General features: G+C 39.0%; 1 long non-coding RNA gene across 5 annotated transcripts in view; it reads right to left on the bottom strand.

The window, feature by feature from the left end:
- LOC126961162 (uncharacterized) overlaps positions 1-18,491 on the bottom strand; it is a 716,366-nt gene that overhangs the window by 670,687 nt on the left and 27,188 nt on the right. For 3 of the 5 annotated variants that reach the window (XR_007728206.1, XR_007728207.1, XR_007728208.1), the window contains exons 1-3: positions 15,985-18,491; positions 15,076-15,413; positions 14,023-14,144 (exon numbers count right to left, since the gene is read on the bottom strand). The exon at positions 15,985-18,491 is cut by the window's right edge and continues 27,188 nt beyond it. This is a non-coding gene — a long non-coding RNA (uncharacterized LOC126961162). Of the gene's footprint in view, positions 1-14,022; positions 14,145-14,936; positions 15,414-15,984 lie in introns of those variants that run through there. The other 2 variants (XR_007728209.1, XR_007728205.1) reach the window with 2 other exon arrangements.

Below are 18,491 nucleotides of genomic sequence, written 5' to 3'. Positions count from 1 at the left end.
CTGATCTTCATTATTTCTTTTCTTCTGCTAGCTTTGGGTTTAGTTTGGGTAGACAGTTTCTTCTCATTATTCTTGACCTTATTTTTTATTTGTATTTTGTTAAATTTCTTTTCCCCCTTTAAGGATGTGACTTTTAATGTTTGTACTTTATAGCTTAATTTGACTCTTGGTGCTTTCAGGGATGGAGACTGTGCATGAGTTCCTTGGTTATAGAGAGTCTTTGTATGATGGCTTTCTCGGATGCTGGTTGCAGTAGCAACGTGCTCAGTGAGTGAGCAAGTTCACTGTCTCCTATAGGGTTGGAATGACAGAGGTATCTTGAAGTGTATTTGATTCCCCCTTGGTGTGTACTTATTTATTTATTTATTCCCCAGTATTTTATTCACTGGATCGAATAGTTCAGGATCGGGGCCAATAGGAAAGGTGTCCACAGATCAAAACCAGCTGTGGCTAAAGCAGGTGGGTAAATGCAACACTCATTGGTGGGCAGAAGTCCCAGCCTTGACAGAAGTGGCTGGGGGCACCCTCAGTGAAACACACTGAGGTCTTATCAGAGGGAAAGGCCATAGCCATCTCAGCTCCCCTGCCAGGCCAGCAGGAAAGTTATCCACTTTCCAGACACACTCCTGACCCAGTGTTCCAGCTATTCAGATCAGACAGGTGCCTCTTTTCATCTGCAGAAATGCCGATGTTCCAAGTAGAGAGGAAATGTGACCCTACCTCTCATGCAAGCCTGCACCTGGAAGGTGCTCCTCCTGTGGAGATGCAGTCACCCTGAAGTATTACAGAAAGGCTGTGTGTAGGTGCACTCATGCTAAGCTCCTGTGGACAAAACACCAGCTGTGTCTGCAGTGGTGGACGAGGAGAAGAAGAACCCCTCTTCTCCGAGATCCTTCATGGGCACCAGGGCCTCCTGATTGTTGGGGCAAAACTGCAGACTTTCCCCGTTGAACCCAGCATTGCAACTGTGCATCCGCTGAAAGAAACTTCCCACCAGCAGAAAGATTTGGGACTCAAACCTGCCATCCAGGTTCCTTTGTCCTACAGGGTGTTTCCTTGATGTGCTGTACTCTCCCTTCCCCTAGGAGTAGGAGCCTCTGAAGGCCAGACTACTGTGAATCCTGTTGCCCCTCTGAGTCAAGTTGCCCAGTGGGGCTGATACACTCCAGGCTGGTTCTGGGGAATGTCTTCAAGGGATCCAGAGATGTGACCTGTCTTTAGGTTTCCCAGGAGTCTGTAGTAGCACCAGCTCTGATGGGGGTGGCAAGGGAGTGATGTAGATCCTTTGATATTCCTTGGTTATAGATAGCCTTAGTGTGTTGGCTTTCTCAAATGCTGGTTGTAGTAGTAATGAACTGGTCACATGTACAGACTTAGGACCTCTTGGTTAGCCAGGGTTATGCAGGCAATAGTGACAGCTGAAGTCACACACAAGTTTTCTCCTTCCTGGGTGTGGTGTTATTCAACTTGGAGATGCTGTAATGGACTGCGTCAGTTGGCCTCCAGCCAAAATGTGGCACTTGCAAAAGAGCACCAGCTATGGTAGTAGCAGTGGGATTTGTGCTTGCTTTATGTTACCCAGGAGAGGTACTCTGGTTTCTCAGGTGATGGGCATAAAGCTCTGAAAAGTTTCTGCCCTTTGTGTTAAGCTATCAGGCAGGTAGAGGGGCAAAGCCAGCTGGGGGCTGAGTTAGGCAGGTCTTTGCTCTGACTCTCCATGTGCAGAGCAAGCAGCAACCCCTGTAGGAGTCAGGAGACAGTTCTCTGGCCACTGGGGTAATGTTCCAAAGAGAAGCACAGCTGCCTCTGTTGAACAGAAGTGTACTGCAGGAAATGTGGAGTAGCAGGCAGTGGTAAGTCCCACCCAGCTCCCACACACTTGGCAAGGCAGATCTCACACCCGCAGCTTACCACTAGCAGCAGCGACCCTAAGTTCCAGGCCATCTGAGCACAGAACTCAAAACTCCCCCAGGCCATATACCTTCTGCAGGGATAACAACCACAGCTTTCAAGCCATGCATGTAAAGTGCACCTGCACAACTGGGGTGCCCAGCTCCTATGCTCATGATTGCAGCATACTTCCCACTTACCCCCCAGTTCTGGCAAAAGGAGTTCTTCCCTACTCAAGGTTATATCACAAAGTTCAATTGGGAGCTTCTTCCAACCTGAGACCACTGCCTGAGTCAGTTGGCAGACTTCTGCAAGGTCCCATGTGAGTCAGAATAGGTAATGGCTTCCCTTGGTCCACACTGGAGACTGGGAATGCACACAAGGCTCTTCCTGCTGCCACTCCTACTTTTATATTCCTCATCCTCCTAAATCAGTTATAGTACTGGATAGGATTAAGGCCTTCCCCTGTGGCCTGGATTTCCAGCTTGCCTAGTGGGGCTGTGTACCCTAGAGGCAGTCTCTCCCCCTCACACACTCTGGGGACTTACAGTTTCTTGCCTGACTCATGGTGTAGGCTGCAGCCTGCCACTTTCAAATAATCTGTAGATTTCAGTTTTCCTGTTAAGTTCCTGCATTGCTTCTTGGAAAAAAAAAGCTCACAGTGTGACTACGTACACACTATTTTGTCTCCAGGTGGGAGAAGCATGCAAACACTGCCTGCAATCTGACATCTTGGGGGAAAAAATTCCTCATATTTTTAATGCATCGACAGCATTTGACACATTCACTCCTTCTTGAAACACTTTTATCAGTTCGCCTCCAGGACACCACACATAATTGGTTTTCTTCACTGGCTACTCATTCTGAGTCACATTTGCTATTTCCTTTTCATTTCCCTGTTTTCTAAACATTGGGATATGTTGGGACTTAATCTTTTGACTATACATACACACTCACACACACACACACACACACACACAATTTTTCTCAGTGACATCATCTAGTTTCATAGTTTTAAATTTTATATGCTCATGAGTCCCAAATTTATGTCTCTATCCCAGACCTCTCCCCTGAATTGTTGTAATTAGTTCCACTGAGGTATAATTTACATTCAACAAAATTCATCAATTTGCAGTATACAATTTGATGAGTTTTGGCAAATGAATATAGTCGTGTAACCACTACAAAATCAAGATATAAAACATTTCCATCATTCCAATCCTTTGCCATCAATCCCTTCTTTCCACCCTTTGCCCCTGGTAACCAATAATCTTCTTCTTATCATTAGAGTTCTGTCTTTTGTAGAACCTCAGATAAAAGGAATCATACATTTTGCAGTATTGTGAGAATACCTTCTTTCACTTAGGACATGATTTTGACACTCATCAACATTGTTGCATCTCTCAATAGTTCTTTACTTTTTATTGCTGAGTAAAATTTTACATATAAATGTACGATTTATGTATTCATTCATTTGCATTCCCTTAATAACTAATAATGTTGACCATCTTTTCATATGTTGTTTACCATTCACATAATTCATTTGGCAGAGTGCCTAAAAATCTTTCACCTATTTTTGTTATCAGATGTTTAACTTCTTCTTATTGAGTTGCAAGAATTCTTTTTATATTATAGAAACAAGCCCTTCATCAGATGTATACTTTGCCAATATTTTCTATCTGTAGTTTGCCTTTTCCTCTTCTTAACAGTGTGTTTTAAAAACAAACGTTTTTAATTTCAATTAATTCTTTTTTTTACCATTTATTTTTCCTACGGTTCATACGTTTTGTGCCCTATCTAAGAAGCATCTGCCTAATCAAGGTTACAAAGATATTTGCCTATGCTTTCTTCTATAATTTTATAGTGTACAGTCCATTTAAAGCTAATTTTTATAGGATGTATGGCAAGGGTTAAGGCCCAGATGGCTATCAAATTGTTCCAGTACCTTTTGCATCTATTGCAAAGACTATCCTTTCTTCCAATGAATTATCTTGAAAACTTTGTCAAAAATAAATTGACTACATGTGTATCTATCTATTCTGGGACTATTATTTGTTTCTATTTTTCTATATGTCTCTCCATGCCAATGTCATGCTATTTAATAACTATAGTTTTACAAAACACTAGAGATCAGATACTATACGTTCTCCAATTTTGTTCTTTTCTAACATTGTTGCAAAGTTTATGAACATTTGGACTGATATATAAATTCTTGAGTTGATTTGTCAATTTTTACCAAAGAGCTACTGGGATTTTGATAAACATGGAATCAGTTTGGGGACACTTGATATTTTAACAATTAGTCTCCCAATCTGTGAACATGGTTTATATCTCCATTTATTGAGGTTTTATCTAATTTCTTTCAGTACATTTTGTGCTTTTGAGTATACAGATTGTATACATATTTTATGACATTTATCCCTAAAATGTTCACATTTTACCACCAACAAGTTAAGTGCCATAAAAATGGTATTATTAAATTAATATAAAATCCCAATTGTCAATTGTGACTATATAGAAATATAATGAAGTTCTGAATATTGACCTTGTATCCTGCAGCCTTGTTAAACTTACTTATTAGTTCCAGTAGCGTAATTCTTCAGTTTTTTTTTTTTTTTAATGTGGATTATCATGTCATCTGCAAATAAAAACACTTTCCTTTCCAATCTCTATGTATTCTGTTCCTTTTTCTTGCCAAACTGCACTAGGAAGGAATCACAATAAAACACAGAAAGAAAGTAGTATATGTGGACAGGAGGCGAAATAGAAGTATATTGTTGAAGGTTTCTTTTACTATGTCGGAAATGATTTGTCATCTGGTGGGTAGACTGTTGTGTTAGTTACCTATTGCTGAATAACAAAATACCCCCAAACTTAGAAGCTTAAAACAGCAATAAACAGTTACGATCTCCCACAGTCTCTGTGCAATCTGGATGGGTTTAGCTGGGTGGTTCTGGCTAAGGGTCTCTCATGAGGTTGCAGTCAAGATGTTGAAAGGGGTTGCAGTCATCTAAACACTTTACTGGTGCTGGAGACTTTGCTTCCAAGATGGCTCACTCACGTAAATGGGAAGTTGATGCTGGGTCTTGGCTGGAGACTTCAGTTTCTCTCCGAGTAAACTCTCTGTAGATGGTGAGCATCCTCAGGACGTGGTAGCTGGGTTTTCTCAGAGGAGCAATGCAAGAAAGAGCAAGTTGGAAGCTCCAATATCTTTCTGACCTAGGCTTAGAAGCCATACATTGTCAGTTCTCCATATTCTTTACAGAGTTTGGCCCTATTCCATGGAGGATGAGACTATATTAGAGTTGAACAAGAGAATGCAGAGACTGTTGGGGAGCATCTTAGAAGCTGCTTAACACAACTGTGATAAGTTACAGTGTCCTTATCATATACTTTACTTCTATATATGTTATAGAGCCAACAGTACATTATTTCTATTTTGCTTTAAGCAGTCAATTATCTGTTAAAGAGACTTTAAAACTAAGAAAATTAAGTATTTTTCATGTATCCATATATTTATCATTTCTGGCATTTTTTATTCCTATATGAAGATACAAGTTTCCATCTGGCATCATTTTCCTTCTGCCTGAATAACTTCCTTTAATATTTCTTATAGTTAGTTTGCTGACAACGAATTTTACCTCTTTTGTTTGTCTGGAGAAGTGTTTATTTACCTTGATTTTTAAAAAATCAAAAATCTGGATATAGAATTCTAGATTGACAGGTTTTTTTTTTTTTTCTTTCAACACTTGGAGGATTGTCATTCAGTTTGTGTAGTTTCTGACAAGAAGTTTCTGTTGAGATAGTGTCTTTTTCTTTCCTCTGGCCGCTATTAGGATTTTTCTCTTTATCAAAACTGGTTTTCTAAAATTCAGTTACAATGTGTGTTGGTGTGATTTTCTGTATGCTTTTCCTTCTTAGGATTCTTTTAGTTTCTAAGATCCATGAGTTTATACTTTTCATCACAGTTGGACAAACATTTGGCCATTATGTCTTCTCTTTTTACCCTCCTCCACCTTGCTTCAGTGGTTCCAATTATAAGTATATTAGCTCTCCCGACTTTGTTCCTCAGGTCACTGATGCTCTGTTCATTTTTCTATTAGTCATTTTTCTCCCTGAGCTTCATTTTTGATAGATTCTATTGCTCCTTCAATTTCACTCATCTTTTCTTCTGCAGTATCTAATCAGCTGTTGATCCCGTTCAATCTATTCTTCATTTCAGAGATGAAATGAAGTATTTTTCATCTCTGTAACTTTGATTTCGGTCGTCTTCTATTATCTATATCTCTCTTCATCATGCTCATGTTTCCCTCTACCTTACTGATGACATGAAGCATATTTATAATGGACAATTTTAGTCATTACATCACCTCTGTCATTTCTGGTTCTGTTTCTATTTATTGACATTTTTCTTCTGATTATGGGTTAGGTTTCTTATTCTTTTCAATGTCTAGTAAATGTTTTATTGCTTTGCAACATTGAAACCTCACTTAATAGGGTGGTAGATTTTGTTGTAACCCTTCTAGTAGCCTTAGGCTTTGTTCTAGCACACAGTTATATTACTTAGTAGCAGTCTAGCTCTTTTGAGGCTTGTTAGGAAATCCGGAGCATATTTTAGTCTAGGGTTAATTTAGCCTCACTACTAACTTCACTACTGAGGTATTCTTCTGAGGATTCTATTCAATGCCCCTATATAATATAGTGTAATAAGGTCTTTCCACTCTAACTGATGGGAACACAAACTCTTCCCAGCCTTAAGTGAGCTTCAGGAATTACTTGACTTACTGCCTCCCAGTAGTTCTTCCCCCTGCCAGGGGTATCTTCCTCTCTCACATGCACATACCAAGGCTCAAGGGACCCCTTTGTGATTTCTGGGTATGTTCTCTCTTATCTCTCTCTCTCTCTTCACCAAGCCTCCCCCCACTCCGCCCCGCCACCCCAAATTTCTATCCACTTTAGTCTCCGTGAACTCTAATTTCTATTCCCTCCACTAAGCTAGACTGCCAGGATCTGTTCGAGGTTTCTCTCTGATATAGTTTGGCTCTGTGTCCCCACCTAAATCTTACCTCAAATTGTAATCCCCCATGTGTCAAGAAAGGGACTTGGTGGGAGGTGACTGGATCATATGGGCAGTTTTCCCTATGCTGTTCTTGTGATAGTGAGGGAGTTCTCAGAGATCTGACGGTTTAAAAGTGGCAGTTTCCCCTGCGCTCTTTCTCTTTCTCTCTCTCTCTCTCTCTCTGTATCTCTCTTTCTCTCTCTCCTGCCACCTCTTAAAGACATGCCTTGCTTCCCCTTCACCTTCCACCATGATTGTAAGTTTCCTGAGGCCTCCCCAGCCATGCGGAACTGTGAGTCAATTAAACCTCTTTCCTTTTTATACTACCCAGTTTCGGGTAATTCTTTATAGTAGTGCGAAAACAGATGAATACACCCTCTATCTATTAAAGTTTGAAAACTGCCTCTAGGTGGCACGCCAAGCTAGGGCAATAAGGTTCAATTTGTTTATTATGAAAACATTGTTTTGTCCAATTTTCTATTTGTTTGAGGTATACAGTAAATGTAGTCTCTGTCATCCCATTATAGTCAGAGCAGAAATGATCTCCGGAAATCTTTTTTAAATGTCAAACTACTTGCTGGACACCTCTACTTGCAAATATAAGAGGCATATGAAACTTAACATATACAAAGTTTAACTCTGCTCTCCTCTGCATGCCCTGAATCAAGTAAACCTGCCCCTTCTTTCATGTTTCCTGTGTCAGTAAATGGCAACTCAATCCTTCCCACTGTTTGGCCCAAAATTTCAAAACTTCTCTTTCATACTTAATAGCTAAGCCATCGGCAAATTGTTTCAAATCTTGTCTTCAAAAGTATATACAGAATCTAATCCGATCACAACCATCCTAGTTTACTTCAGCTCATCATCCACTCTTTCCCTGGATTATTGCAGTAGCTCCTATATTAATCAGATTCACTGCAGTAATACTGCATAAAAATTATTCCTCCAATCTCAGTGGCTTTCAATGCAATTTATTTCACGCTCATTGGTCTACAAGTCTGTGGCTTTGCTATGCTTGGCTGGGCTTCGCAGGGTCACCCTGGCTTCGCTCTAGGTTGCTGGTCAGGTTCAGGTTTGCTCCATATCTCTCGTTCTGAGGCCCAGGCTTAAGGGGCACTGGCTGCTTGCAGTATTCTTCTGGCAGATGCACAAAAGGGTTGGAAGAAATTTGCTGGGTCTTTTAAGGTTTTGCCTCCCCACTGGCACATAATCACTTTTCACTCACTTTCCATTGACTAAAGCAAGTCAAATAGACAAATCCAGTGATGATGGGCTGGGGAAATTTTATGGAAAGGACAGTAGGGTGAATATTTGCTGAATAATAATCTACCACAGCCTCCTAATCGCTCTTCCTGTTCTTTCCCTTGCACTTTTCAGTCTGTTTTTAACATAGAATCCAGAATGTTCCTTTTAAAACACACTAGGACCCTTCTGTGCAAAAAACCCATCAATGACCGCTCATTTCATTCAGAGTCCATACAGCAGTCTACAAAGCCTTAGTCACTCCTGCATCTGGTCACTTTTCTGATTGCATTTTCTACTATTGTCTCCCTCCTCTCTGAGTATCAGCAACACAGACCTCTTTCTTTGCTAAGCTGGAACAGGCCAGGCAAATTCCTGTCTCAGGCCTTCGCAGTTGCAATGTCCATATCTGAAACATTATTCTGCTCCCCACCCCAAGTTGTCTCTCATCTTGTTCAGATCTCTGCTCAAATGTGACCTTAGTGAGGTCTTCCAAGAGTACCTTATTTGTACTTTCAAACTCTTTGATACTTTCTGGCCCTCTTCTTTGCATTACTTTTCTCCAGAGCACTTATTATACTTTATTTTATTTACTGTCTGTCTCCTTCCACTAAAATGTGATATCCAGGTTCTAAGAGTTCTAAGGATGTTGTTGGAGAAAGAGGCTTCGGAAAGCACTGCTCCAAGCCCAAGGTGCTGTCACTAAAGATCCTGTTTCCCATCTTCATGTTAGGTGTTTTCTTAATAATGGCCACAAGGTGGCATGTATAATACCTAATTCCAAAAACATAGCCAAACATACTCATAGGAGTTAAAGTTGTATCATCCAGTATATATAACTTTAGTTCACAATGGAACAGCACAAATTTCCCAAATAAAATTTGGAAAAAATGAACAAGGAAAAAAGCAGCCCAAATCACAACTACTACCACCACACTGACCATTGACACCATAAGATACATAGTTTAAGAAATCTTTTTCATTACGAAATTTTAGCATGTGAAAGCACAGGTTGAAGATTATTCTGGAATTTTCTTCAGGTCTTTGTTGTTGGCTTGGTTGCCTGTTTGCTTGCTTTTTAAATCTCTGTAGCCTACTAAGCTTTCCTTTTGAGAATGACAGTGGTAAGGGCCTCTCTTATGTCTTGAGGCATTTTATTTCAAGAGTTCACATGATGTAATCTTTTTTATGCTTCTCCCCTCATAACAGATAAGTCTCTGAGTTCACGACCATAAAGAAGTGATTAGCCAATTATCTGAGAACCACTTCCTCCTAAGTGAGAGGAAGAAGACAGAAGAGGCAGCAGTGTGGGAAAAATTAAATGAGAGACCTTCCCAAATCGTTCTCTTTTCCTGGTTCTCCTGTAAGGTGAGAATGGACTATATACACTCTGAAGTGCATGCAACAACTATGGAGTGGTTATCTGTTACTTATTATACTGCAGTTCTCTGTTGTCATCCCTGAATCTCTGGTAAATGCTTGTTAGAGGCTACGGTGTGATCTCAACTGTACTGCAGGAAATTCAGGAAGGGTTGTATGCCCTAAATAGGCCGGGGTGGGAAAGGTGGAAACATCAACATTTTCCTCGGTGCCAGGGTGGGAGTGAGAACAGTGACTAATGAGTTCTTTGAGGAGCAGAGGACAGAAGTCCTGAGTGCAAGATCCAGCTGTCCCTTCCCCCACAGATCCTCACTCCACTGCCAACTTTCAAAATACTAATGAATAAGGAATCTCATTGGTTTCCTTTTAAGAGGCATCAAAATTCTCGTTCCACATAAAATTCTTATAGGTTTATACAACGTCTCTGCATTTGTAGCACCCTCTGTGTTTTCCATTGGATCTCATTTTTGAACAATTTCCCTTTCAAACAAAGCAAAGCATTTTCCTAGTCATTCAAAACCATAACCAAGTTACTTGAGAAATACTTAGAAGTACTCAAAAACGCCTGAATTTCATAAACCATGGTCTGAATTCCATCCTTTATTCACTTGTAGGTATGTGGCTAGAAAATAGTAGGCAATCACATTCTGCTTCCTAATTAGAAAGCAGCATACCTAAAGAACTACATTTGATATTTCATGAATAGAGGGCTCAAAATCTAAGCCAAAAGTAAAAAAATACATTATAACTAGTGATGAAAACATGTTGTACCAGGAAAGTAAATCCTCATAAAAAATGACAATCTACAATTTAATGAGCTCAGAATTACTCTAATATTTTAATATCCAAATATTCCTCAATATTAAAAGCCATTATACGAAAGTACATACATGAATCAGGTGAAGTAATTCACAAAGGCACTCAGAGAATCTTGGACTCTTATTAGCTTCCTTAAGTCTGTAATATTATTCAGAAAAGGAACTAGGTGGAAGTCTACATATTATTTTCTGAACTTGATTGTTAAGACGAAACTGGTTATACACGTCTAGCTTCTCTAACTGGCCTGACATTCAAATAAAGACTACATAAATACACTGTTTGTTTATGCACACTTGTACATGGTTGTAACAATTTTTGTATAAATATAATAATTTTTTTAGAATAATATAGAAATATACATGATCACTCTGTAAAACAGTCCCAAACAGTTACCAAGTTCTATTCTCTCTTATGTCTAAGTCACTGTCTTGGATTATAGTTTATGCTATGTGAAGTCAATTCTTTGCAGACACAAGAGAGCCTTTGGTTCTGTGCTCTACTATACTAAATTCGTGGTATTTAGTTATGAAATTCTGGACTTTTGACAATCCTCTAGCAGAAAAGCCATGGGTTTCCATATGCCCTCGAATATGGCACTTCTGAAACCTTACTGTGTATATGAATCACCTAAAAATCTTCTGAGAAATATTTTTAGTTCACATTTCAAAAGGCTCCATGCAAACAAAGCAGCAATGGCTGGGAATTATTTGGCCTTTGTTGTTTCCCTGTTTCTCCTCTGCTTGGTGACAAAAAACTAAAGAACATCTATTTTGTCCTTGATGTATAACTGCAACTATTAACACTAAGTAAATTATAATCCATAGTCCAGTCTAGTGTTTGTAAAGAAACCCCCATGCTAGTCCTCCCCGCTATAATGTAATCTCTTCTGGTGTGTCATTCCAGTTCCTTACAGTAATTTCCTAATTTGAGGGGAAAATTGAGTTTGCCTCTCAAAACAAAGCTGATATATGGTATTGTAAAGAAAAGAACAAGATTTCAAAGCATCTTATTTTAAGTCTATTATGAAGGAAGTCACTATAACCAGCCTTTACAAAACAGCTTATGTTAAAAGTTGGGATATTCTGAAAGTTAGTTAAAGAGTATTTTTATTTTTTCTGTACGAAATAACCTTTCCTCTAATTTAAACAATTCAAGTGTAAACTAACAGCATAATTCCAATATATAACTCTTTCCAAATCCAGAGAAAGAAATGATGTCTTTTAACCACCTTTCTGTCTCTAAGAATGAGAGATTATAGAAGATGAAATGTAGGAGACACAGTGTGAGATCTTCTCAGAGAGCTTTAAGGCCCCTGCTACTTGTAGATAAGAACCAGCTAATTGTTGGGTTTGCGCAACAGGGATCTGATAATGCCACACCAGGAAGACCCTCAATCAGTGCCCACTGCAGAAAAGAGTGCCAAGAATGTTCTCATCGGCCCAGCTGAGGGCATTTTTCCTGGAAACAGACAATATAAACGTGAACTTTAAAAGGATACTAGCAAGTATTATTCTTTCCATTTCAGGGACTTTACACAGTGTACAGTGAATAGCGGGTACTTCATTAATAACTCAAGACTTTTCAAAGCCTAGAATCAGAGCATTTGACAAATGCTTATTAGCACTGGAGCTGGCATTTGTCAAGCTCTGACTTTAAACTCCTTTCCCCTCAGAATATCTGTGGTCCAATAAAATACCCCTGCCCCAAAAGGCAGGTGTGAGAGGGCACAGTGTTTGTCAAAAAGAAACACTGAGCTCTCTCTAAAAGGCAAATACACTTCTGCTTTTTCTTTGTTCTAATGAAGACAATGGCCATCCAACATGCTTCAGAGGATCAGAGGACATCCACATGCATCCTTGGAGGCCACTTCCCCAATTTTTGCTGCAATCCCCATGTATCTGCCCACTGGAGACCAAGAAGATACACAGTTCAGCTCCTCTAATCTTTTCACAAACATAATACCGCTTAGGTGCGTTTGTAGAATCTTGGGGTAATCTCATGCCCAGCAGTTAATTACCAGTTCCTTGTTGCACCTTACAAAACTACACTCACTAAGTAACCACACACGACTTGCTTATTCATTTAGGCCACCATCGACCTCAAACATTGTTCAAGACTTAAGACAGAGAGGTGCATCACCATGAAGAAATTATTGGTACTATTTTCTCTTCTACTTAGAGTCGTAGGACAGCAGAGCCATATGACACAAACAGAAATCAAACCAAAATAACATAAAATATTACCACTGTTAAAATGAGAAAAAGAATGTGTTAAGAAGGGACAGAAATGCTGAACACACCTCTTTCCTTTCACTGACTTTTTAAAACACTGCTACGTCCCTGTCAAATTCGGTTTGAGAAGTTAGACTCACACCCTTCACAAATCTTAAAGCCTAGGAATACATCTTCCAGTAATATAGTAACTAGTGACAAAATTACTCTACAGTCAAGCAAGTTGAAAGAAGTATGGAATTCATTTTAAATGGGTTATTAGCTGAATACTAAAATCAGTCGTTCAATGTCCCAGGATCATTAGCTTCCTAAATTCTTAAACTTTCAGAGCTTATAAAAGCAGCACAGCCTCGCTGTGTATTTCAATCACCAAGTAGAGTCAAAACATGTTTCAAAAGATCACTAAAATGCCTGCTGGGACAGAGGAAGGTAAAAAAACAAGATAAAAACAAACACTAGCAAAAACCACCTAATAAGCTTTTAGAAAACAGATCTCCCTCCAGATCCTTGCAAGATTTCTTCTTTGACCTGATTCCCTTTAGATATAATAATTTATTGGTGCCCCTACTGTCAAGGTTTAAGTGAGTCATCGCTTTGTTCTCTATATGTCAAAAAGCACTCAGTACCTTTCACATATTCCTCTCTTGAAATTCAGAATGAAACAATTCACGAAACCTGTTTTCCCTCAGAGATAAAGTTATGCCAAATCAGCCAACTCCCTGAGAAAAAGAGCATCCCCAGTATTTTCATGTACTGGTACCATTTATTATAAAGGGAGACTTTTTAATTTTGTTGATTTGTTTGTTTTGAGGGGCCACATAAATTACTGTAAAATTGCTTTAGATTTCAAACTCAGGCAGTGACATATAGTAGTTAAGCGACTAGACTTTGTCAGACAGAACGGAAATCTGGTAGGTTTTACTACTTACTAACCCACATGAAACATGGGAAAGTAACATTAGCTAAGCATTAATTACTAAGGCACTGTTTAAAGTGCTTAACTTGAATGAACTCATTTAATCCTCAAAAGTCTCTATGAGATAGGATCTTATAAATAAGGTAACTGAGGTAAAAACAGTAAGTAATATGCTCAAGATCACAGAGCTAATAAAATAAAGAATTGAGATTAAATTCAAGTAGCCCTGTTGCTAAAGCCTATATTCTTAACCACTTCATTCGTGGTTTTTTTAAATACAACCCACTCCAAGAAGTAATCTTTTAAGGGCCAGGCATGGTAGCTCACACCTGTAATCCTAGCAGTTTGGGAGGCTGAGGTGGGTGGATCACCTGAGGTCAGGAGTTCAAGACCAGCCTAACCAACATGGAGAAACCCCTTTCTCTACTAAAAAAAAAAAAAAAAAAAAAAAAAAAAAAAAAAAATCCAAGCATGGTGGCACATACCTGTAATTCCAGCTACTCAGGAGGCTGAGGCAGGAGAATCACTTGAACCTGGGAGGCAGAGGTTGCAGTGAGCCAAGATCGCGCAATGCACTCCAGCCTGGGCAACAAGAGCAAAACTCCGCCTCAAAAAAAAAAAACAGTAATTTTTACTAGGACTCATTGTAAGAAATATGTTCTGTAACACAACCCAGTGCACACACATGTGTTTATTTTATAGATATTATATGATATATATATAATTGAAACCAAAATTTGATGAAATTATGCCTATTCTTACTTCCTGAAATGCAATATTTCATATTCTATTTTATTGTTTAATAACTACTGATCACTCCCTACAAAATTGATTTTAAAACCCACTGAGAATCATGACCTGAAGTTTGAAAACAGGAAACATTTATTTTTTACCACCACGGAAAATTTTGGAGGATTAAGTAAGATAACATACGCAGAGCATTTAGCCCAACTCCTGGCACATACCATGTGCTAAATTCACGGTAGCTATTCTTATGTATCTTTTTGAAAACTAGCTGCAATTGTGGAAGGAAGGGACAATGAGGGGAAAACCCTGACTGGGCTACAGATGAATTTATTGTCAGTTAGGTATGTCCTTGGTAGTGAGATGGGGAATTTCCCCAGTATCTTCAACTTGTGCTGCAATGGAAATATGTATGCAGAAAGAGAGCTGACTCATGGTTATCTCTTCTCCACTAAAAAAAAAATGGCAAATTACAACTTACTGTGCCTCACCACTGGAAACCTCAGTCAATTCCAAATTACTGATCCATATTTACATCCAATACTTACACTTGATACAATGATGTATACAGAACTGGTCTTCAAAAGGAGTCCTGCTGGGGTGAAGTGTTTATTTTTTATTGTATTGATGCTTTATCAAATTACCACAAACTTAGTGGTTTAAAACAACACCAATTTATTATCTTACAGTTCTAGAGGTCAGAAATCTGGACAGAGTCTCACTGGGCTAATATCAAGGTGTCTGTAGGACTGGGTGGCTTTCTAGCAGTTCTGAGTGAAAACCCATTTCCTTACCTTTTCCAGCTTCTTGAAAGAAGCCACCTGTATTCCTTGGCCTATGGCCCCTTCTTTCATCCTCAAAGCCAGAAGCAGCAGGTTCAATCCTTCTCACATCACGTCACTCCAACTCTGACACTGACTCCATTGCCACATACCCTTTTCTGGCTCTTCTGCCTCTCTTCCATCTTTGAAAAACCTTTGTGATTACACTGGGTCTACCTGAATAATTCAGGATAATCTCCCCATTTAAGATCCTTGACTCAATCACATCTTCAAAGCCCTCTTGCCATGTGAGGTAATATCAGAGGTGCTGGAACATTTGGTGGGGTTGGGGCAGTAGGCAACTATTCTGCCTAATACAGGACATAAACCACAAAAAAGAGCAAATAAGATGCAGCAACAATAATGATAACACATAACATTTACTGAACATTTACTATATGGCAGGCATTGTGCTGAGTAAATTATTTGCCTTGACTCACTTTCTAGGTGAGAAACCAAGACTCCAAAAGATAATGCAAAGTACTGAGTTACACAGATAGAAAGTGGCAAACCCAGGTCTACCTGACTTCAGAGATCATACTCTAAACCACTTTATTACACATAACAAAGTACCAAATCTATATACAATTAGCGGTCTGCAACTTTTTTCTATTAGGAATTCCTTTTGCTATTTTCCCTCCAGGGACCTGATCTTGAAAAATTTCATAAATTAAACAGCAAAACATTTTATTAACCTAAGCCAAACTTCTGAGTCCAACATCTGACAACTTTGAGCTAAACACTTTGTCTCTTTTGGGACTTACATAGTTCTAACCCCCTCAATTTAAAAAAAAAAAATGCAATTAACATTTTATTTTACATCTCTTGGCATCATTTTGGAATCCTAAAAACAGGAACTCAAATAACCACCTTTATAGATACCTGTTGAATTGTTTCAGGTTGAAGTAATGATCCAGGAGTTCAGAGAATGAGATTGATGGTGGTGGTGTAGTCAGAAGAAGTGGAATCTAACCCAGTCTCAAAGAAGCAGAAATTTCCAATGAACTAGAGAAGAAGGAAGAAGACAAATAGTGTCTAGGAAATGAGAACAAGTAAATCTAGGGAAGCTTGTTAGAAAGAACTGGAGAAGAAAATGAAGTAGAGAATAAATAAAGTATTCACGCTTTGAAACACAGGTAAATACAGTTAAATTTAACCAGATAGGAAAATACAGAATCTGGAAAGTTTCTGGGCCACAAAGTGCCATAGAGTAAAATCAGGCATCTGCTCCTGGCATGCTTAAGAGCTCAGGATAGCCCGGCGCGGTGGCTCAAGCCTGTAATCCCAGCACTTTGGGAGGCCGAGACGGGCCGATCACGAGGTCAGGAGATCGAGACCATCCTGGCTAACACGGTGAAACCCCGTCTCTATTAAAAAATACAAAAAACTAGCCGGGCGAGGTGGCGGGCGCCTGTAGTCCCAGCTACTTGGGAGGCTGAGGCAGGAGAATGGCGTAAACCCGGGAGGCGGAGCTTGCAGTGAGCTGAGATCCGGCCACTGCACTCCAGCCTGGGCGACAGAGCGAGACTCCGTCTCAAAAAAAAAAAAAAAAAAAAAAAAAGAGCTCAGGATAAATGACTTCCCCATTCTGTCCCTTCCCTCATTGTAAAGCTATTTCAGTTTTTTTCTCACTGGCTTAAAAGACTGCTCCTTCTGCTACTATCTACCTCATTCTAAGCAACAACTCCAGGTGGGGCTAGTGCATAGGCATTTTATAATTACTTTTATATGTCTGCCTAACTTGGATGAGAACCTACTTCAGAACTGACTCAAAAATATCACAGATGCTGTCATTCACCCTCAGGATCTGTGTTTAATAATAGAGTCACAAGGCCTACACAATCCAACTCAGCCCAGGGTCCTGGCTTAGCCAATGCCTACCAGCTGGTGTCAGCCCCACACCCCAGGCTCCCGCTTCATCACCTGTGCATTGGCATCAATATTTATCTTTTCAAATTAGCATGCAATTCAAAAGAATATTTTTATCTCACAGATCAACAGGTATCCTATTATTATCTAGTTTTATGCTGATTTTTTACAAGCTAACTAATGAAAAGATTCAATCATTGTTTTTGTGGGAAGATGTTGAAACTTTGCCCTTTCTGGGCAATCTGTGCTTCACTATTGTTTCACTATATTTGTAATACTCAAAACCTCAACAGTAAAAACAAGCATCCCATAATGCCAAAGCAGCCAACCTGTTGCATTAGTGCTATGAGTGGTAACTGAGGCAAATGAAGAGCCTTAGAATTCTCTAAATGTTTTGAGGTTTAGAGAAAGAGTTGTATCAGAAAACAATCCTTAATCGGGTTGAGATTTAACTGCATTAAAAGTCAGAGTGTTAAATTCTTGCTAAGAGATTTGATGTTACACACAAGATATAAACAGGTACAAGTCACAGCAAATAACAGAAGAGATAATAAACCAAAACTGACTGTCACAGCTAGATCCTGAAAGCCATTTTGGTAACTCTTTGGCATATTTTAACAATTTCTATGTATAAGATCACATGCTACACTGTATGAATGAAAGTATTACATCTAATTAACTGATCTGCCTGTCATATGTTAGTCAGTAGAGAAATATTTATTGAACACCTCACAGATGAGTAATTTTGGAAACTATGTTAATAGGAAAACATCTAAAGGTAGAATAATTGCTACTTTTTCTGCATGTGCCTAGCACAGTGTTCACTCTCAAAACAACACTAAGCTGGAACAGAGAAAACCATAGAGCAGAGGCAGGATCCAAAAGTAAAATTAATTAATGTACCACAGTTCCTGAAGCACTTCCACATGCATTATCGTATCACACCTCCTATAACTCTTACAAATGAGAAAAGTGAGTTTCAGCAAGGATGGGTAATGTGAGTACTAAAATAGAAACTGAACTTAAAACCAAGCACAATCCTGTTAACACGTTTTTATATGTGTGATTTAGGCCAGGCACACATTATGCAGATTTTTACAGCCTTTGCACATCTGCCTACAAATTACGAATACAAAATTACAAATTCATATTATGATACTCACCTGTTAAAACATTTTATTGCCCCAGAGTATAATAGGATACACACATGATTAACCAGGACCACACATTAAAAATGTACTATCTAGACTCTGGAAAAACTTTTTCTTGTCTGTGATAGCAAAAATAGTCTTCTCGTTTAACTTGCACCTTCAGATCTTCTCTTTCCGTAAATTTTCCTCGATAATTTATACCCTACAAAATACTACTGATTTGACTCTTCATTTACTACCTCCCTAGTCTTCTCATTTTAGCATGAATATTATTGAATCTCTTTACAATGTTTCTGTTAAATATTTGTGTGAATATCCATACGTATACTCTGCTGTCTTCCATGTAAGCTGCTTAATAACTGAGCTATC

This window comes from Macaca thibetana, chromosome 8, assembly GCF_024542745.1.
Source record: "Macaca thibetana thibetana isolate TM-01 chromosome 8, ASM2454274v1, whole genome shotgun sequence".
Lineage (NCBI taxonomy): Eukaryota > Metazoa > Chordata > Mammalia > Primates > Cercopithecidae > Macaca > Macaca thibetana.
The sequence above is the reverse complement of the archived record's forward strand: the minus strand, read 5'-3'. Positions and strand labels throughout refer to the sequence as shown.